Source organism: Panthera onca, chromosome B1, assembly GCF_046562875.1.
Source record: "Panthera onca isolate mPanOnc1 chromosome B1, mPanOnc1 haplotype 2, whole genome shotgun sequence".
NCBI lineage: Eukaryota > Metazoa > Chordata > Mammalia > Carnivora > Felidae > Panthera > Panthera onca.
This window is the reverse complement of record NC_138342.1, coordinates 34,997,311-35,014,947: the sequence shown is the minus strand read 5'-3', so window position 1 is coordinate 35,014,947 and position 17,637 is coordinate 34,997,311.

Below are 17,637 nucleotides of genomic sequence, written 5' to 3'. Positions count from 1 at the left end.
AAGTCTGATTCTAACCAAAGGGAAGGAGGAAAAGAAAAAGGGAAGCCACACCACTTTTCTTTTAAGAGCAGGACTTGGGGGGCATCTGGATGGCCCAGGGGTTAAAAGTTCAATTTTGGCTCATGTCATGATCTCTCAATTTGTGGGTTTGAGCCCTGCATCAGACTGTCTGCTCTCAGTGCAGAGCCCGCTTTGGATCCTCTGTCTCCCTCTCTCTCTGCCCTTCCCCACCTCTCAAAAATAAATAAACATTTAATGTAGCTCTTGGAGAAGTCAACTGTTAAAAAAAATTAAAAAACCCAGCATGAGTCAGAAGTTGTTTAAATTCCATTGGCCAGGGCATCTGGGTGGCTTAGTCGGTTAAGCGTCCGACTTCGGCTCAGGTCATGATCTCACGGTTCGTGAGTTTGAGCCCCGCGTCCGGCTCTGTGCTGACAGCTCAGAGCCTGGAGCCTGTTTCAGATTCTGTGTCTCCCTCTCTCTCTCTGACCCTCCCCCGTTCCTGCTGTGTCTCTTTCTGTCTTAAAAAAAGTAAATAAACATTAAAAAAAAATTCCATTGGCCAAACCTTAGCCACATGGCCACAACCTACTGCAAAGAAGCCTGGAAAATGTGGTATTTGCTGATAGCCATGTGCCTAGCTCCTGGTTTCTAATTACTAAAGGAAGTCAGGAAAAATGGTCATTGGGGCACAACTTGACTGTCCCATTCCGTAAACAGCATTGAGTACTGAAGTATGTCAAGAATGTCCTGCCTACATCATGAGTAGTAAGTATGGAAACAATAGTGACATAAGTGAATGGACTTTATGATTGTTACTCATTTGCAACGAATCATTCATCTTACTTTCGTGTTGGGATTTTCTGAGTGGCCTAGTTGTATCACAACTAGAAAAAAGACAAAAAGAGAGGTTCTTTTACTGGGGCTATGAAAAATAAAAGTACCAGGAAATAGACTGATGTGGGGAGAGCTTGAGGGACTGGGGTGAGAAGCAATGGGGCAAGATGGAAAGGGCCCGGACTGCCGACCCAGGCACACCTCATGCATCGGTCAGCTTGTGCTGTGTAAGTCCCAAGTCAGGGTTTTATGATATTTCTTAATCCCACATCTACAGGCTGGCAATAGCTCTGCTTGGTTTTGCTCACATATCTTCATTCTAGTGCTTCTGTCTAAGGCACGTTATTGTGGCAGATGGCAGGAGCCTAAGAGGTCAAGCTAATAGTATGCAGGTGCATTTGGAGCTTTTTTTGTTTGTTGTCTCCCAGGTTTATTGAGATATAATTAACACATAACATTATATAAGTTTAAGGTGTGCAATGTGTTGATTTGATACATGTGTATAGTGCAAAATGATGTGAACACCTCGATCCCATCCCATAATTACCATCTATTTTTGTGGTGAGAACATTTAAGATGCACTCTCTTAACAACATTCAAGTATTTGATACAGTATTATTAGCTACAATCGCTGTGCTGTATATTAGATCCCCAAATTTGTTACTTTTATACCTGGAAGCTTGACTTTTTTTTAGGTTTTAATTTATTTATTTTAGGGGGGAAGGGCCGAGAGGGAGAGAGGGAGAAAGAGAATGCCAAGCAGGTTCTGCATCATCAGAGTGGAACCCAACATGGGGCTTGACACGGGGCTCGAACCCAAGAACCTTGAGGTCATGACCTGAGCCAAAATCAGGAGTTGGACACTCAACCTTCTGAGCCACCCAGGCGTCCCTGGAAGTTTGACTTTTCAAGATTCCACATATAAGTCACATAGTACAGTAGCTGTCTTTTTCCACCTGACTTATCTCACTTAGCATAATGTCCTTAAATTTCATCCAAGTTGTTGCAAATGGCAGGATTTCCTTCTTTCTCAAGACTGAATAATATTCCACTGTGTGTGTGTGTGTGTGTGTGTGTGTGTGTATACATTTCTTTATCCATGCATCCATCGATGGACACTTACATTGTTTCCATATCTTGGCTATTCTGAGTGATGCTGCAGTAAACATGCGAGTGCAGATATCTTTAGGAGATTGGAGCCCCTCTTTGGCTTTGGCATATCCACTCACATTTTTTGACTAAAGCGAGTCATATGTCCAAGCCCAAAGTTAATAGCATAGAGAAATATTTTCTATCTTACAAGGAAGCACTGTGAGGGTAGGAAAGGAATAAAGAATTGTGAATGGGGGCACCCAGGTGGCTCAGTCGGTTAGGCATCCAACTTCGGCTCAGGTCATGTTCTCTCAGTTTGTGAGTTTGAGCCCCGCGTCCGGCTCTGTGCTGACAGCTCAGAGTCTGGAGTCTGCTTTGGATTCTGTGTCTCTCTCTCTGCTCCTCTCCCTGTTCACGCTGTGTGTGTCTCTCTCTCTCTCTCTCTCTCAAAAATAAATAAACATTAAAAAAATAAAAAAAAAAAGAATTGTGAATAAATAATATGGTCTACAACTCCTGAGTCTGAATTCTTAACTAGCTGATATGATCAAGACACGAGGCACTTAGTCTTTCTGAGCTTCATCTATGAATAGGGATGATACTCATAACCCATAGGACTATGTTTACTATATGAGATAACCCCTATAAAGCAGAGTTTCCCGATGGTGTGCCACAAATGGATCACAAGAGTGGCATGATACTCTATTTTTCAGATGACAGACCAGCCGCATGAGGCCTGGAGCTTCCAGATCCTCTCAGCCTGTGCACTAGCTGCACAAATAGTATCATTTTCTGCATTTTGTGATGTGAAAAATGTGAGGAAGCACTGCAAACCAAAGCACCTAAATGGTGCCTGGCTCTTGGTTAAGTTTTAAACCAGAGGCAGCTGTCATTACTGATAAATGGAGAGAAGACTGGGGAATTCTGCGGTTTGGATGGCAGTGAAGGCATCAGTGGGGATCACTGACAGCAGAGAATCTCGCCCTCACCGTGGCTTCAAAAAACTCTACTTGATGCTTTGCTGGTTTCCTCTCTGTGACCCTGTAAGGGTCGTAACCCCTCCTCCCCCACTCCAGCAATTTGAGAAAATCCTGGGAAAGAGGATGCGAAGACAATGTCCAGAGCCCGTGCTCTGTGTGACCAGAGTTGAAAGTTGAATCTAAAAATATGTCTTGCTATAGAACACCAATTGTGGCTGTTTCTATAGGCATTCCGCAGCTTATTACGAATCTGCCCCAAAAGAATTCCTGGAACTGTGTTCGTCTGTGAGTGGCTGGGAAGACACAGCTCCATTCTTGGTCTGGCATGTGGTCGAGGCAGACTTGCTTTGGTTGGAAGTTGGAGCTCCTCACTGCCTCTCTGCAGCCAGTGCTTGGGTCTTTCTCATTAGGAACCTATGCTGGCGGCTGAGATAGTCTTTTCTTACTGCCAAGGACATGAGTATTCTCAGTGTAGACCAAAAACCCAGGCAACAGCCTAAGTCATTTGAAAACGTCGCTAGTCCCCCCCCCCCCCCGCCCCCATCCCCAAAACGTCTCTAGTCCTTAGGCTACTTATATGCCAGACAAAGCATGTGCCATTATTTTACTCTTATGTTTTTCCACTACCCCGCATAGATATAGTCAGGGTCTAGCGTCCTAAAATAAATGTAGCAGTTGAGAATAACACAAAGAACCAAAGTTTTTAAACTAGAAAAGTCAAATCCAATTTTCATGTTATTTCGAAAACACAGCTTTGACACATAAAGTAATTTCCATAGCATGACTGACCATTGGTTTGCCTGACGTGGATTTAACTTTCTTTTATTCTTGACTTCAACAGACGTTTACTGAAAGCCTTTTATGTGTGAGATGCTGGAGATACAACAATAAATAAGGCATAGGCTCTGGCCCCAAGGAGCTTACATAGTGGGAAGAGCCTGTTAACTAAAATCAACATTATCCTGAAATCCTCAGTGTCAACCACTACTCGAATATCTTGTACTGAATAGAAAAAACCGCATAACAATTCTCTAGTAATTAAGCGGCACTTTTGATACACATTTCAAAAGTGTTGGTAACGAAGTAAATCCCTCTCTCCAAGCTCATGACTTGTAATGAGAGTCTCTGGTTATCTTTCTGTGGAGGAAGAAAAAGCACTTGGTCAGCAGTGTTGTGAAGGCAAGAGGGAAATGGACATTTTCATGACTGCTGGTAGGGGTCTAAATTGGTTCAGGCTTTCAGGAACAGCAATCTGGCAATATGTAAATGCCCTACAATGGAAGATTCTTTAAATTGTGGAACATTGCACAAGGGAATACTATGTGAACCATAAAAATGATGCTCCAGATAGATAATGGAATGAAATATGTTGTTGGGTGAGAAAAATGCAAAACAGGAGACACAGTATAATTCCAATTGTGTGTGTGTGTTAAGTATTTATATACATAGACCAAACGTGGAAAATGATAATGTGGGTGTGTTAAAGGTGGTTGTTTCTGAGTCTTGAGATTACAAGTGACTTTTCTGATTTGCAAAGTGCTTTTCAGCACCTCTTGAATTTCCTACAAAGGACATGTATTGCTATCATAATCAGAGGTGGCAGGGGAGGGTTTTGGATTTTTGTTGGTTTTGTTTTTTAAGAAATAAAGTCTGGATCAGGTCATGTTTGCTCCAAGACCCTAGGCAGGTGTGTGGAGGTGTGTGTGTGTGTGTGTGTGTGTGTGTGTGTGTGTGCCTGTATGTGTGAATAATTCCAAGTAAAAATATTTATAGTATGTGGCAGAATTAAAACCAGAAGCTTGGTAGTTGATGGGATTTCTACTAATGCAGACTTTGCCAAACTAGGCTTATTGAAGAGGCAGCTTCAATTTTTTTTTTTTTTTTAATTTGTGTAAGCAATGAAATGAATGGAAATTTAGCACACTCTCTGGGAGAGGATGAGCTCAGCTCTCCTAGACAAATCATGCTGTCTTTGGTGATTTTTTCTTTGGAAATCTGGAAAAGAAGCAGCTGGGAGTCTGTTTGCTGGGCTTGTGTTAGAGTTAGCTCATGTCTTCCCTCACATTATTGAATTTATGGAGTTCAAGAGAGCTGATCTTTAAGATTTCTAAACAAACTTGATGGTTTTTTTTTAATGTTTATTTATTTATGAGAGAGAGAAAGGCAGAGCATGAGCAGAAGAGGGACAGAGAGAGGGAGACACAGAATCTGAAGCAGGCTCTAGGCTCTGAGCTGTCAGCACAGAGACTGATGTGGGGCTTGAATTTGTGAACCATGAGACCATAACCTGAACTGAAGTTTGAGGCTTAACCGACTGAACCACCCAGGTGCCCCTAAACTTGATTCCTTTATTTTAAATACTGATTTTTTTTAAAAAAATCATCATATATTTTAAACATACTTGAAAGAAATAGAAAACTATGGAAAGAGCACCAGCCTTATATACTGCCTTATTTTCTTCAGATGCCCCCCAATATAAATATTATAGATACAGCTGAAGCCATTATTGAACCCCAATTCTACTTCTGCACCTTCCTCCTTAGTGGTGACCACACTAATTATTTCAGTGGTTATCATTCCCGTGCATATTTAGTCTTTTTTTTCTACATATTTTGTATAAGTAAACATCCAAACTTTTTCTTCAGTTTTTACTCAACTTTTTGAGGGGCATTTTTTCTAAATTCCTGCAATTTACTTCTTTTGGTCACTGCTTCTGAGATTTATCCTTGTTGGTAGATGTCACTGTAATCTATCCCTTTTGGCTGTTGTATAGTATCCCATTGTATAAATTCGCCACAATGTATTCTTCCCTTCTTCCATTGAGGGACCCTTGGGTTGTTTGCAATTTTGTTTTTGTTTTTGTTATTTCCAACAATGCTGCAATGAACATGGGTAAACTGGTGTCCTTGTCTAGGGTGTAAACCTACAAGTGGGATGTCTGAGGGTTCTTGCAAATCTTTGGAATCATCGGTCATTCTTTAAATTCTTGCAAATCTGAAGAGTGTGATATGGCATCTCATTGTTATTTAATTTGATGTCCCTAATTAATACTGAAGCTACCCTTCTTTCTATATGTTTATTGGCTATTGAGATTTCTTCTCCTGTTATTGATGTTTATATTTTTTGATTACTTTCTGTTTTTAAAGGTTTATTTATTTTTGAGAGAAAGAGACATAGCTTGAGCGGGGGAGGAGAAGAAAGAGAGGAGACACAGAATCTGAAGCAGGCTACAAGCTCTGAGCTGTCAGCACAGAGCCTGAAGCTGGGTTCAAACTCATGAACCATGAGATCATGACCTGAACTGAATTCAGACGCTTAACCGACTGAACCATCCAGGCACCCCTGATTACTTTGTTAATGGGTTGTTAGTCTTTTTCTTCTTGGCTTATTCTCATCTTAGCTTTAAATAAATAAAAGAAAGAAATCCATCCATCCATTTAAAATATTGTTTGAATGAAAGTTGGGGGCAGATACCATGAAAGAAGTATGGAAAATGCATAGTCTCTTATATACAAATACTTGATGTATAATACTCTTTTTGATGATGAGAAGAGAAAGCTTCAGGGGTGTCTGGGTGGCTCAGTAAGTTAAGCGCCTGACTTTTGATTTCGGCTCAGGTCATGATCTCACAGCCCTGAGACTGAGCTCTGCCTCAAGCTCCTCCGCTGACAGGAGGAGCCTGCTTGGGATTCTCTCTCTCTCTCCTCCTCCCCCACTCATGCTCTCTCTGTCTCTCAAAATAAATAAACTTAAAAAAAAGAGAGAGAGAAAGCTTCTTTTAACCTCAGGTGAGTGTTGTATTAGGATGAACCTTTTCTTCATTTACATTTTTGTTCTTGAGGCTTATATCAGACTATTGCTAATAATAATACACAATTATGTGGTTACGTTTATTGCTTCGTTGTCCCTTAATTGTCAAAATGAACACACCTTCTAGAGTCTCAAATCAGAAAATAAAGGAAGATGGCCACGTTCCCCCAAGGTTATCTTGCACTCATTATGCAGCAGCACATGTGGGATGGATGGTCAGGGGTGCGCAGAGAATGACTAATGCATTAATAAGGCTTACATGTACCTCCCGTCCCCCCCCCCCCCATAATTGCATTCCTTTCATTAGCTTTTACCCAGCTGCTCTGAGTTGCACAAACAAAATATTGTGTAAGATCAGCCCATTGATGGTAAATTCAGAACAATTTTTGTAAAACTCTTGCCAAGTTACATACTGACCCCAGGGTCTTTAAACCAGCCAAAAAAATGTGAAGCAAAAACTGAATTAAATCTATTATCACAAATTTGTGCCCCCTAATCTGATGAGACTTCCAGATGTCCAGCCTGAGACCATCTGCTGAATGTCTGTGGGCACACACTCCCAAAACATGTGCATGGATAAGAGTAACAGATCGAGGGCTTGAAGCTCTAAAACTCTAAGCAGTTCCTGCTCAGACATAAAAGCAGACAAAGAAAAACAAGTAAGAGAGGTATTGGGTTGTTGTTGTTGTTGTTTTAAACCATTATTTGGTTTCTGTTGAATCCATCAGTTGTTTTATTCTTGGAGTCAAGTGGCTTTTTCAACATATCATAAGACTGGCTCATTTCTCTCAAAGATTACAGACTGTGTGATTTCAAATATTTAAAAAAAATTTTTTTAATGTTTATTTATTTTTGAGACAGAGAGAGACAGAGCATGAACGGGGGAGGGTCAGAGAGAGGGAGACACAGAATCTGAAACAGGCTCCAGGCTCTGAGCTGTCAGCACAGAGCCCGACACGGGGCTTGAACTCACGCACCGCAAGATCATGACCTGAGCCGAAGTCGGCCGCTTAACCGACTGAGCCACCCAGGCACCCCGTGATTTCAAATATTTTAAAAAGTAACAACACTTCTGGGAGTCAGCTGCTAACTTAGACTTGGTTATTATTCTGAGTAGTATGTTTTGTTCATTATGGTATCTCTGTATTATTTCAGGAGTCTGAGAAAACAGACTCTCAGAAGGAGTTATACGTACAGAAGTTTTACTGGGGGGTTGCTCTTGGGAACAAAATTAGTGAGAAAGTAGGGGAAGCAGGGTTAGGCAGTGGGGGGTCAGGAGTTAGACTGAGGGGCAGGGGCAACAGGGGAGCCATTCCTGGGGAGCTTTACAGGTTGATTGGCGTGACAATTAATTTTATGTTGACTTGGCTAGGCTGTGGTGCCCAGTTGTTTGGTCAAACACCAGGCTAGATGTTGCTGTGAAGGTTTTTTTGTTTTTGTTTTTGTTTTGTTTTTAACGTGTAATAACATTTAAATCACTATGCTGGGGTGCCTGGGTGGCTTAGTCGGTTAAGCGTCCGACTTCAGCTCAGGTCGTGATCTCGCAGTCTGTGGGTTCGAGCTCCACATCGGGCTCTGTGCTGACAGCTCAGAGCCTGGAGCCTGTTTCAGATTCTGTGTCTCCCTCTGTCTGTGCCCCTCCCCCGTTCATGCTCTGTCTCTCTCTGTCTCAAAAATAAAGGTTAAAAAAAATTTAAATCACTATGCTTTCAGCAAAATAGATTACTATCCAATAATGTGAATGGACCTCGTACTATCAGTTGAAGACCTTTAGAGCAAGACAGGTTTCCTGAAGAAAGAGTTTTCCTTAAGTCTGAAACACAAAAACCTTGCCTGAGTTTTCAGCCTGCTGGAAATTTGACCTCAAGACTGCAATATCAACTCTCACCTGAATTTTCAGCCTGCGTTACAGATTTCAGGCTGTAAACCTGACAGCCCCCACCGTCATGTGAGTCAAGTCCTTAATTAAAAAAAATCTCTTTTGCTCTCTGCCCAGGACCCTAGGGGTCTATATTATGACTCTTCTATCGGGGTTTGCCATAGACTGCACAGTGTCTGTTTCCATCACAGTTTCAAGAAGTGTGAAAGGTGTGAAACTTTACCCTACTTGCATGCTAACAAGTTAGCCTGCCACCATTTCATGGAAGCTGGTAGAAGACATGAGGCTTTTGGGTCAGAGATGAAGAGTAGTTTATTCAGCTGTAGCAGTAGCCAGAATGTTAGCATTTTTGAACTGAGTGTCTGAACCCCAATTCCCATAAAGTGATGCAAAGAGTGTCACATCACAGTTGTATCCACAGTGGGTTGTCACAGAAGAGGGACCCTGCATTTAGGGAACCCAAATACTTTAGAGTGGGCAGTAAGTATGCCTGTTCATTCCTCCAGAGAGAAGTACTATCTTTATCTTCCAAGGCTGTTTGCTATACAAACATCTTTGAAAAGATTAGTCCAGAACAAAGGGCAGATAGTGCATCACTCACCTTGCATGCAATAACACAAAAAGCCATGGAAAATTGTCTCTCAACACAGATATCTGTAGCATATGGTCGCCAGGTTATATGGCCCAAATGGCATGCTTCTTTTTTTTTTTTTTTTAATGTTTTTATTTATTTTTGAGAGAGAGAGAGAGAGAAAGACACAGAGACAGAGAGACGGAGAGACAGAGTGTGAGCGGGTTAGGGGTAGAGAGAGAGGGAGACACAGAATCCAAAGCAGGCTCCAGGCTCTGAGCTGTCAGCACAGAGCCTGATGTGGGGCTTGAACCCACATGTTGTGAGATCATGACCTGAGCTGAAGTCAGATATTTAACCAACTGAGCCACCCAGGAGCCCCAAATGGCATAGCTTCTTGCACGGGGGCCTGGGTCTACTTCAGAGCCCTGTACTGCCCTGGGCTTTACCAAAATTGGCAGCCTTCCATGTCACCTGGTCAGCTAATTGGGGTAATACTCAAACATTTAGAATACACTTCTTTTTTTTTTTTTAATTTTTTTTTTTTAATGTTTGTTTATTTTTGAGACAGAGAGAGACAGAGCATGAACGGGGGAGGGTCAGAGAGAGAGGGAGACACAGAATCTGAAGCAGGCTCCAGGCTCTGAGCTGTCAGCACAGAGCCCGATGCGGGGCTCGAACTCACGGACTGTGAGATCATGACCTGAGCCAAAGTCGGACGCTTAACCGACTGAGCCACCCAGGCGCCCCAAGAATACACTTCTTCTAGGGGTGCCTGGGTGGCTCAGGTGGTTAAGCGTCCTACTCTTGGTTTCAGCTTAGGTCATGGTCTCATGACTCGTGGGTTTGAGCCCCACATTGAGCCCTGAGCTGACAGTGAGAAGCCTGCTTGAGATACTGTCTCCCTCTCTCTCTGCCCCTTCTTTGCTCATGCTGTCTCAAAAATAAATAAACATTAAAAAAAAAAGAACACACTTCTTCTAGACCCCGAAAGACATGGGGTTTTCTTCCTAGAGGCAGAGGTAAGAGAGGCACACTGTGGAGAATATTTACCCAGATGTCTTGGACTACTGAACTCCTATAAAATTTTTTAACGTGTAAGGATTATGAATCTTCACAGGGTCTATCTTTGACACACTGGAATACATGGCTCTTATGAAAGCCTCCACCATACCTATTACTTCCTGCTTATCTAGTCTGATGACCATATGTCATTGAGAGAGTGGACCAATCTGATGCTTCGTGGTATCTGAGGATGGTCAGATACCTTTGGAATATATTATACCACAGGGCAGAAGAGTTGCTATATCTGGGGACAAACCTATAAAAATACACTCTTATCCATCCCTTGTGTATGAAAATAGGTTTTGACTCCCCTTCCTTCTATGGATGGAAAAGAATGCCTTCATAAAACTGCTCCAGCAATGATGCTGCATTTGGCACAACAGCTGTCGCTGGGGCTACTACTTGATTGAACTTGCAGTTGTCCACTGGTGTCCACAAGGATCCATCTGGTTTTTGTAGGGACCAGACTGGTAGGTCGGAAGGTGGCACTAATCTCTACCATTCTTCTCCTGGGATGTGAAATTGTTTCGATGTTTTATTTTGTGTCGATGAGCCCGTTTCAGAGGTTTCCATGTATCTTTCTCCACTATGACAGCTCTTACACCTTTGGCCAAGTAACCCATATAGAACTCTGCCAATTACCAAGTGTGTCCATTGTATGTATGCATTTGGGGACCACGGATATGATGATCAGATGAATCTGTGGATTCAGTGGACTAAGTAACCAAACTTAGGCCTAACTTCCTTGGCTCCCATATGCTCCCACTCTAACGAGGCACCCCTGATATTGTTTCAGGTGCCCAGGTAGAGTCCATAAAATGTGGAGGTTTTGTCTAACAGTCCTCAAGAGTCTTGACTTTTACCTTTGCTTAGTGTATGGTTACGTGAATAAATGGTCATTGGTCCCTTCAGGTAAGGACCAAAGGAATCCTTACTGTATATTATTGCCATTCTGTTGCCAGGCCTTTTCCCATGGGACCTATTGTCTTCTTTAGTCAATGAGTTCTGGATTGAGAACTGGCTCAATGTTCAAAATCAGGTGAAGGATCATGACTAAATATTAGGGCAGCTTCCCTTAGTCTCCTGATTATCTATCTTTGATTTTTTAAATTTTATTTTATAAATTGAGCAAAATCCTCGTGGGCTACCCATCTGCCTTGTCCCTAGGTATTCCGTATCCTATTAACCATCTTCATACATCTCTGAGGTCAGGCCTTCTTTGCTGCCAATCTAACCTTGCTGCCTGTTATGATATGTGCACTCACTTTGCTTCTGATTTTTAAGTGCCACTACCTAGCCTCTATTATTTTAGGATTCTATCACCCTCAATGCTATCGACGAGCTCAGTCTGCGAACAACATGGTCTACCATCGGTTATCACCTATCACTTGGAGATCGGCAAACTACTGCACACGTGCCAAATCCAGCCTATTGCCTGTTTTGTAAGTAAAGTTTTATCGGAACACACAGCCATGTTCATTCACTTACATATTGTCTACATTTGTGCTACAACAGCAGAGTTGAGCCGTTGTGGCCGAGACCGTATGGCTTGCAAAGCATAACATATTTACTCTCAGTCCCTTTATAAAAAGTTTGCTGATCTCTGCTATGGAGGACAGCCATCTCAATAGTGGTGGGTGTCTGTTTACTGCTGCATTGGTGATTGCTTCAGTAAAGGGGTTTCCTCTGGGTTTTCCCATGGAACACTGCCAGCTGGTAGCTTATTCTAAGGTAGAATACCTTACCTCTTTTTTGAGCCTTTGCTTCACTTCTCCTTCTGCCTTCAAGTGTCCCTTAAGGACCCCCTATGGGTAGAACCTAATTGGAACAGCTGCAGTTTGTAGTCCCTATGAAGCAGAAATGTATTTTGCAGGAACCCAAATGAGAGTTTAGAAAGTGAGAAAAACAGATTAATAAAGAGCCCAAGAAGCAGAATGTGAGTGGGGAAACCAGTTCAGAAAGTTTATTGCGGTAGCCTGAGGAGGTGATGGCAGTAGAAATGGGGGAGGGAATGGATTCAAGGCACATTTGACATTTATGTTAACAGGGCCCTGTGCAGAGAATAAGAGGAAGGGAGGAAACAGGGGGACTAACTAACTGGATGATGGTGGCATCTACTGATGTCAGGAATGCTGAGAGAGGAGCAACTTTGTGGGTAAGCAGTTTTGTGGTAAGATTTGAGCTGGCCTTGAAGGACAGGCAGAGAGCAGCTGGGAAAGGCAATCCAAGATGGCAGGAAAGTCAACAAAGAACAAGTTAAAAAACAAACGCCCCACAATTGTGTTTAGGGGACAGCGGGTCTGCCAGTTTGCCTGGGGAGAAGATGGGCACAGAGGAGGAAGGCCAAACCGGGTTGTAACCACAAGCTATTGAGGCCCACGCAGCCACAGAGCTATCAGCATGGCAGGCCCTCAGGACTTGCACTGACCGTTAAATATTTAGCTTTTGTTTTTCTTTTTAAAAAGTTTTGTGGAGAGATTGTCAACAAACATACAATTCACCCACTTCAAAGGATATGATTCGGTGGTTTTTAGTATATTCAGAGTTGTCCAACCATCACTACAATCTAATTTTAGAATATATTCCTGACCCCCATTCCTGAGAAACCCAATCTCATTAGCAGTCTATCCCCATCCCCTCCTCCCACCCCCAGCTGCACTTTCTGTGCCTATAGATTTACCTATTCTGGACAATTCCTATAGATGGAATCATACAATATGTGTTCTTTTGTGTCTGCCTTCTTTCACGTCACATGTTTTCATGGTTCTACATATTTAGCTTTGAGACTCATGTGTATGCTCTGAGAATGTATGGCTAAAATGAGAAGGAGAATAAAATTTGAATTATTTCATCACCAAAGTATATTTCAAGTTTTTCTAATGTTTGTTTCTTTGAACCATCTACCACGAACAAAAACATGATAAAAAATAGCATTCTAGGAGCATTAAGAAAATGTTAACAAAATGGCGAGTAAGAGAAAAGGATGGGACTTTAATTCTTGAGTTTTACTTCATCTCATATTTTGAAGATGTTGCATTTTGTGAAAACCTAAGAATCTGCTCTCTAACTTTATGTTAGATTGTTCAGTCTTTCTTTGGCAACTTTTGATGAGTAAGTTAAGAGTCAGACTGACTCAGTTTGATCTTGGCTCTTTACATATTTGCCGTCACATATATTGACCTTGGGCAAGTGAGTCAGCCAGCCCTTTTGTGTCTTAGAGGCTTATCTGTAACATGAGGAGAGTAAGAGGACTTTTCTCCTAGGGTTGTTGTAAAATGTAAATGAATTAATATAGGTAAAGTATTTAGAACAGTACTTGGCACATAGCAACGCTGTGTTATCATTCAATGCCTTTGACATTTATGCTTAAAGAAACCGTTTGCCTCTTCCTCTTCTGCTCCTGACAGGTATGTGGAGGAAATGAATAATCAGTCCAGATGGAGGAATCAATTCATTTTTTTTTTTTGTTTTTGTTTTTTTTACAAATCTCTATTGCAGGGCATAGGCTAAGGTAGTGGATATTATTGCCTAACCCAATATCCATTTGCCCTCTCTTCCTTAGTACTAGAACTTGAATTCCAGGCTTGGACAAAAGACTATATTTCCAAACCTCTCTTGCAGCTACATATGGCTTTATGACTATATTCTAAATTTTTTTTAATGTTTATTTATTTATTTATTTTATTTTATTTTTTTTAATTTTTTTTTCAACGTTTTTTATTTATTTTTGGGACAGAGAGAGACAGAGCATGAACGGGGGAGGGGCAGAGAGAGAGGGAGACACAGAATCGGAAACAGGCTCCAGGCTCCGAGCCATCAGCCCAGAGCCCGACGCGGGGCTCGAACTCACGGACCGCGAGATCATGACCTGGCTGAAGTCGGACGCTTAACCGACTGCGCCACCCAGGCGCCCCTGTTTATTTATTTTTGAGAGAGAGAGAGAGCGTGCGAGCATGAGCGGGGGAGGGGCAGAGAGACAGGGGGACAGAGAATCAGAAGCAGGCTCCAGGCTCTGAGCTGTCAGCACAGAGCCCGACACGGGGCTCGAACCCACGAACTGTGAGATCATGACCTGAGCCAAAGTCGGACACTCAGCAGGCTGAGCCACCCAGGTGCCCCTATGACTACATTCTAGATGCCGAAGTAAGCGGAATTGTTGTGGGGGCTTCCAAGCTGCCGAACAGTAGCTGCCTCAGCTTGTTGGGGTTCCCTTGTCCTTCTGCCCTCCTGTCTTCTAACCTTCTATCTGATGTGATGGCAGTCGCTCCAGCAGCTACCCTAAATCAGGAAGGTAGAAGCCGTTTTCTGAGAATAGCTGCAGAGAAAGGAGCCTGTGTCTCTGAAGACAGCATGGAACGGCCGTCTGTATCAACCTCATACCGTTTGACTCCAGAATTCATTAACGTGAGTTGAAATCAACTTTTTGGGGGTGAGCCACGGTAATTTTGCTTGTTTGACATCTGCTATATGCAGCTAGCCTCTCCTGACGCATAAATGCTAGTTTCTGTACTCATTGATTAATTGATTCTTTATTCATTCAAATGTTTATTGAGTCCCTACTCTGTGTGGTAGGCTCTGAAGAGTTAAAGCAACCTCCTGAAATATTTCCTTCTCCAGGTCACTGGTCTCATGGAGATGAGTTGTGGCTCCTATAAACCCAAATAGAATATTACACAAAATGATTATGTGTGTGTTATAGTATCTTCCTGCTTTTAAAAATGGAGCTGTCTAATGATCTGAAAATCACAAGTTCGGAGAAAAGAATGAAAGGACTGGAAGGACCATTGGTGATGTAATTGTGGAGTGCAGAGAGTTCTAGAAATTTGTTTTGAGCTTGCTTCCTGCTCCTTGGCTCTGAATTCTTCTCTGCCTTCCGCCTTTTGTTAGAGATGACATAATCTCTCACTCCCATCAGCCAAAAGTGAGCTGCCCTTCATCTCTACAACCATGAAAGTTCCTATAAAACCTCCTATCTTTAAGATGAAGGGGAATCAGAAACCAGAGTATACAAAAGAATCATGATGATAATAATCATACCCTCTCAGTTCTCAAAGTAAAAATCACCAGACAATCCACTAGGCACAGACAGCTTTCAGTCATCTCTTGATAGGCCAGGCTATTAATAGACATATTTAGGTTAGGTCTATTCACGCAAAAGGAAACTGAGTGTTGAAATTATAAAGCTTCAGGAACTCATGCAGTAACTATTTATTGAGCGTCAACTACAGATTTGGCACCAGAGATGGGGGAGGGCTGTAAAATCAGAATGGTCCTTGCCCTCTTGTTGCTTAGAGTTTTCTATAGCTCCCCTCCTTCCCTGACGAGAATCATTCACATCCCCACTCCATGTGCATGAATCATGCGGAATTAGACTCTTAAAATGGAGATATAAGTGACACGGTCTCAACTTGACCTTTGACCCAGTGTAGACTCACTGTTAAAAATAACAGATTTAGGGGCCCCTGGCTGGCTCAGCCAGTGGAGCATTTGACTCTTGATCTCAGGTGAGTTTGAGCCCCACATTGAGGGTAGAGATCACTTTAAAAAAAATAACAGATTGGGGTGCCTGGGTGGCTCAGTCGGTTAAGCGTCCAACTCTTGACATCAGCTCAGGTCATGATCTCACAGTTCTTGAGTTTGAGCTCCATGTCGGGCTCTGCGCTGACAGTGTGGAGCCTGCTTGGGATTCTCTCTCTCCCTCTCTCTCTGCCCCTCTCCCGTGTTCTCTCAAAATAAATAAGTAAACTTAAAAAACAATAACAGATATATTTTTCCAAAGAATGCCCCCACTTTACTGTATATAAGCTGTGATGTATGTAAGTCTTAGGGTGATATGAGCCACCCTTGGAGAGTTCTGTGCAATACACATTTATTTACTTCTCCAGGAATCCACTTTCCCCATGTAAATTAAATCCGATGTGTCTCTGGGGCAAATATTCAGTATTCTTTTTCTCCCCCTTACCTTTTGGAACATCCTCACCTGTTCAATGTAAATCATATTTATAAGGCAGCTTTTGTTGTTGTTGTTGTTGTTGATTATTTTGTTTTTCAATATCTGGAGTATAATTGAGATAAAATGTGGGTCACTGAATAAAAGAGACGTGTATTTTTCCTTCAACAAGCAGCCCTTTGATCTATTTAAATTCATCAATAATAGATTAAGCACATTACCATTTTATCTATTTTCCACAACCTCAAATCAGTTTGAAACTTAAAAAAAAAAGAAAAAACCCATATAACTCTATTTGTATGTTTGTATGTCTTTCAAATAGCATGAATTTGACAGGTTGGCATTTCTTTAGAATTCTGGTATGGGGGAAATTGTGTTTAATTGATGCGATAAAAACAAAGAGAAGTAGCCAAATTAAAAGGGCTTGCTTCTCTTTTAAGGAAAGAAGACCGGACGTAATATCAACAGTTGTATTTTTCAGTTCACTTTGTTTCGTGTTCTCCCTCCCGCCACCAATCTAATTTACTTTTGCATTAAATAATTCAGCTCCTTTCCCTTTGTAAGGGGTTGTATTTAGGGAGACGAAGACAAACTGCTTAGACCTTGAAAACCACATGGGCTCCTCGGGTAGATGGCATCTGTGAGGACTCAGAACTCTCTCTACATTCTATAGGGAAAAAACAGAGCCAGGTGCATTTCTTCCCAAATCAAATTAGCTGCAAGATGCCACATCCAATTGTGGCAAATTGATGTGAGAGTTTGTGATGTCTGCAGCCGCTCTTCCAGCAAAGGTCACCACGAAAAGGCACAGACACCGGGCGGGGGTGCAAGCAACTTGTGCTCAAGCCGCTCTGACAATAGCAGGGAAGATGTAAAATGCAATCAGCTTTTTGAAAATTGCAAGAGAATCCAGTTGTAAGTATGTATTCTAATTGGATTTACTGTGCCATCATTTACCTCTTTAAGGATGTTAACATAACATTATGTTTAATTGAAAAAATGGGTAGTTAACTATTCAGAAGAGACTCTCCAGCCCCCTGTATAAGCCACAGTCGACTCAGGCACAAAATAGAGGATGCCCTAATCACATCGCCCGTTTTCACATTTCTTAAATAAAATTTACTTATTTACCAGCGAAAATTAACTAAAAATGTTGACATGTGACAAATTTGCCCATCTTGATAGTTGTTTTTAAAGATCTCCCCTGACATTAACAAGTTTACATCATGCTTTATGACATTTAATTAGTCATATTTTATTTAATTAGCATGGTAAGACATCTAAAGCAATTCAGATGTTTTCCGAAATGCCCAAACAGGAGGCAGCAGTTCCATACGTTTTAAGAGACCAGGCATATATCTGCTCAATCTCTTACCCCACAGTATGCCCTCTTGGCTAGATCTGGTGGGGTGCTCTAGCTGAGAAATGGGAATATTTTAAGATTTCAACAAAC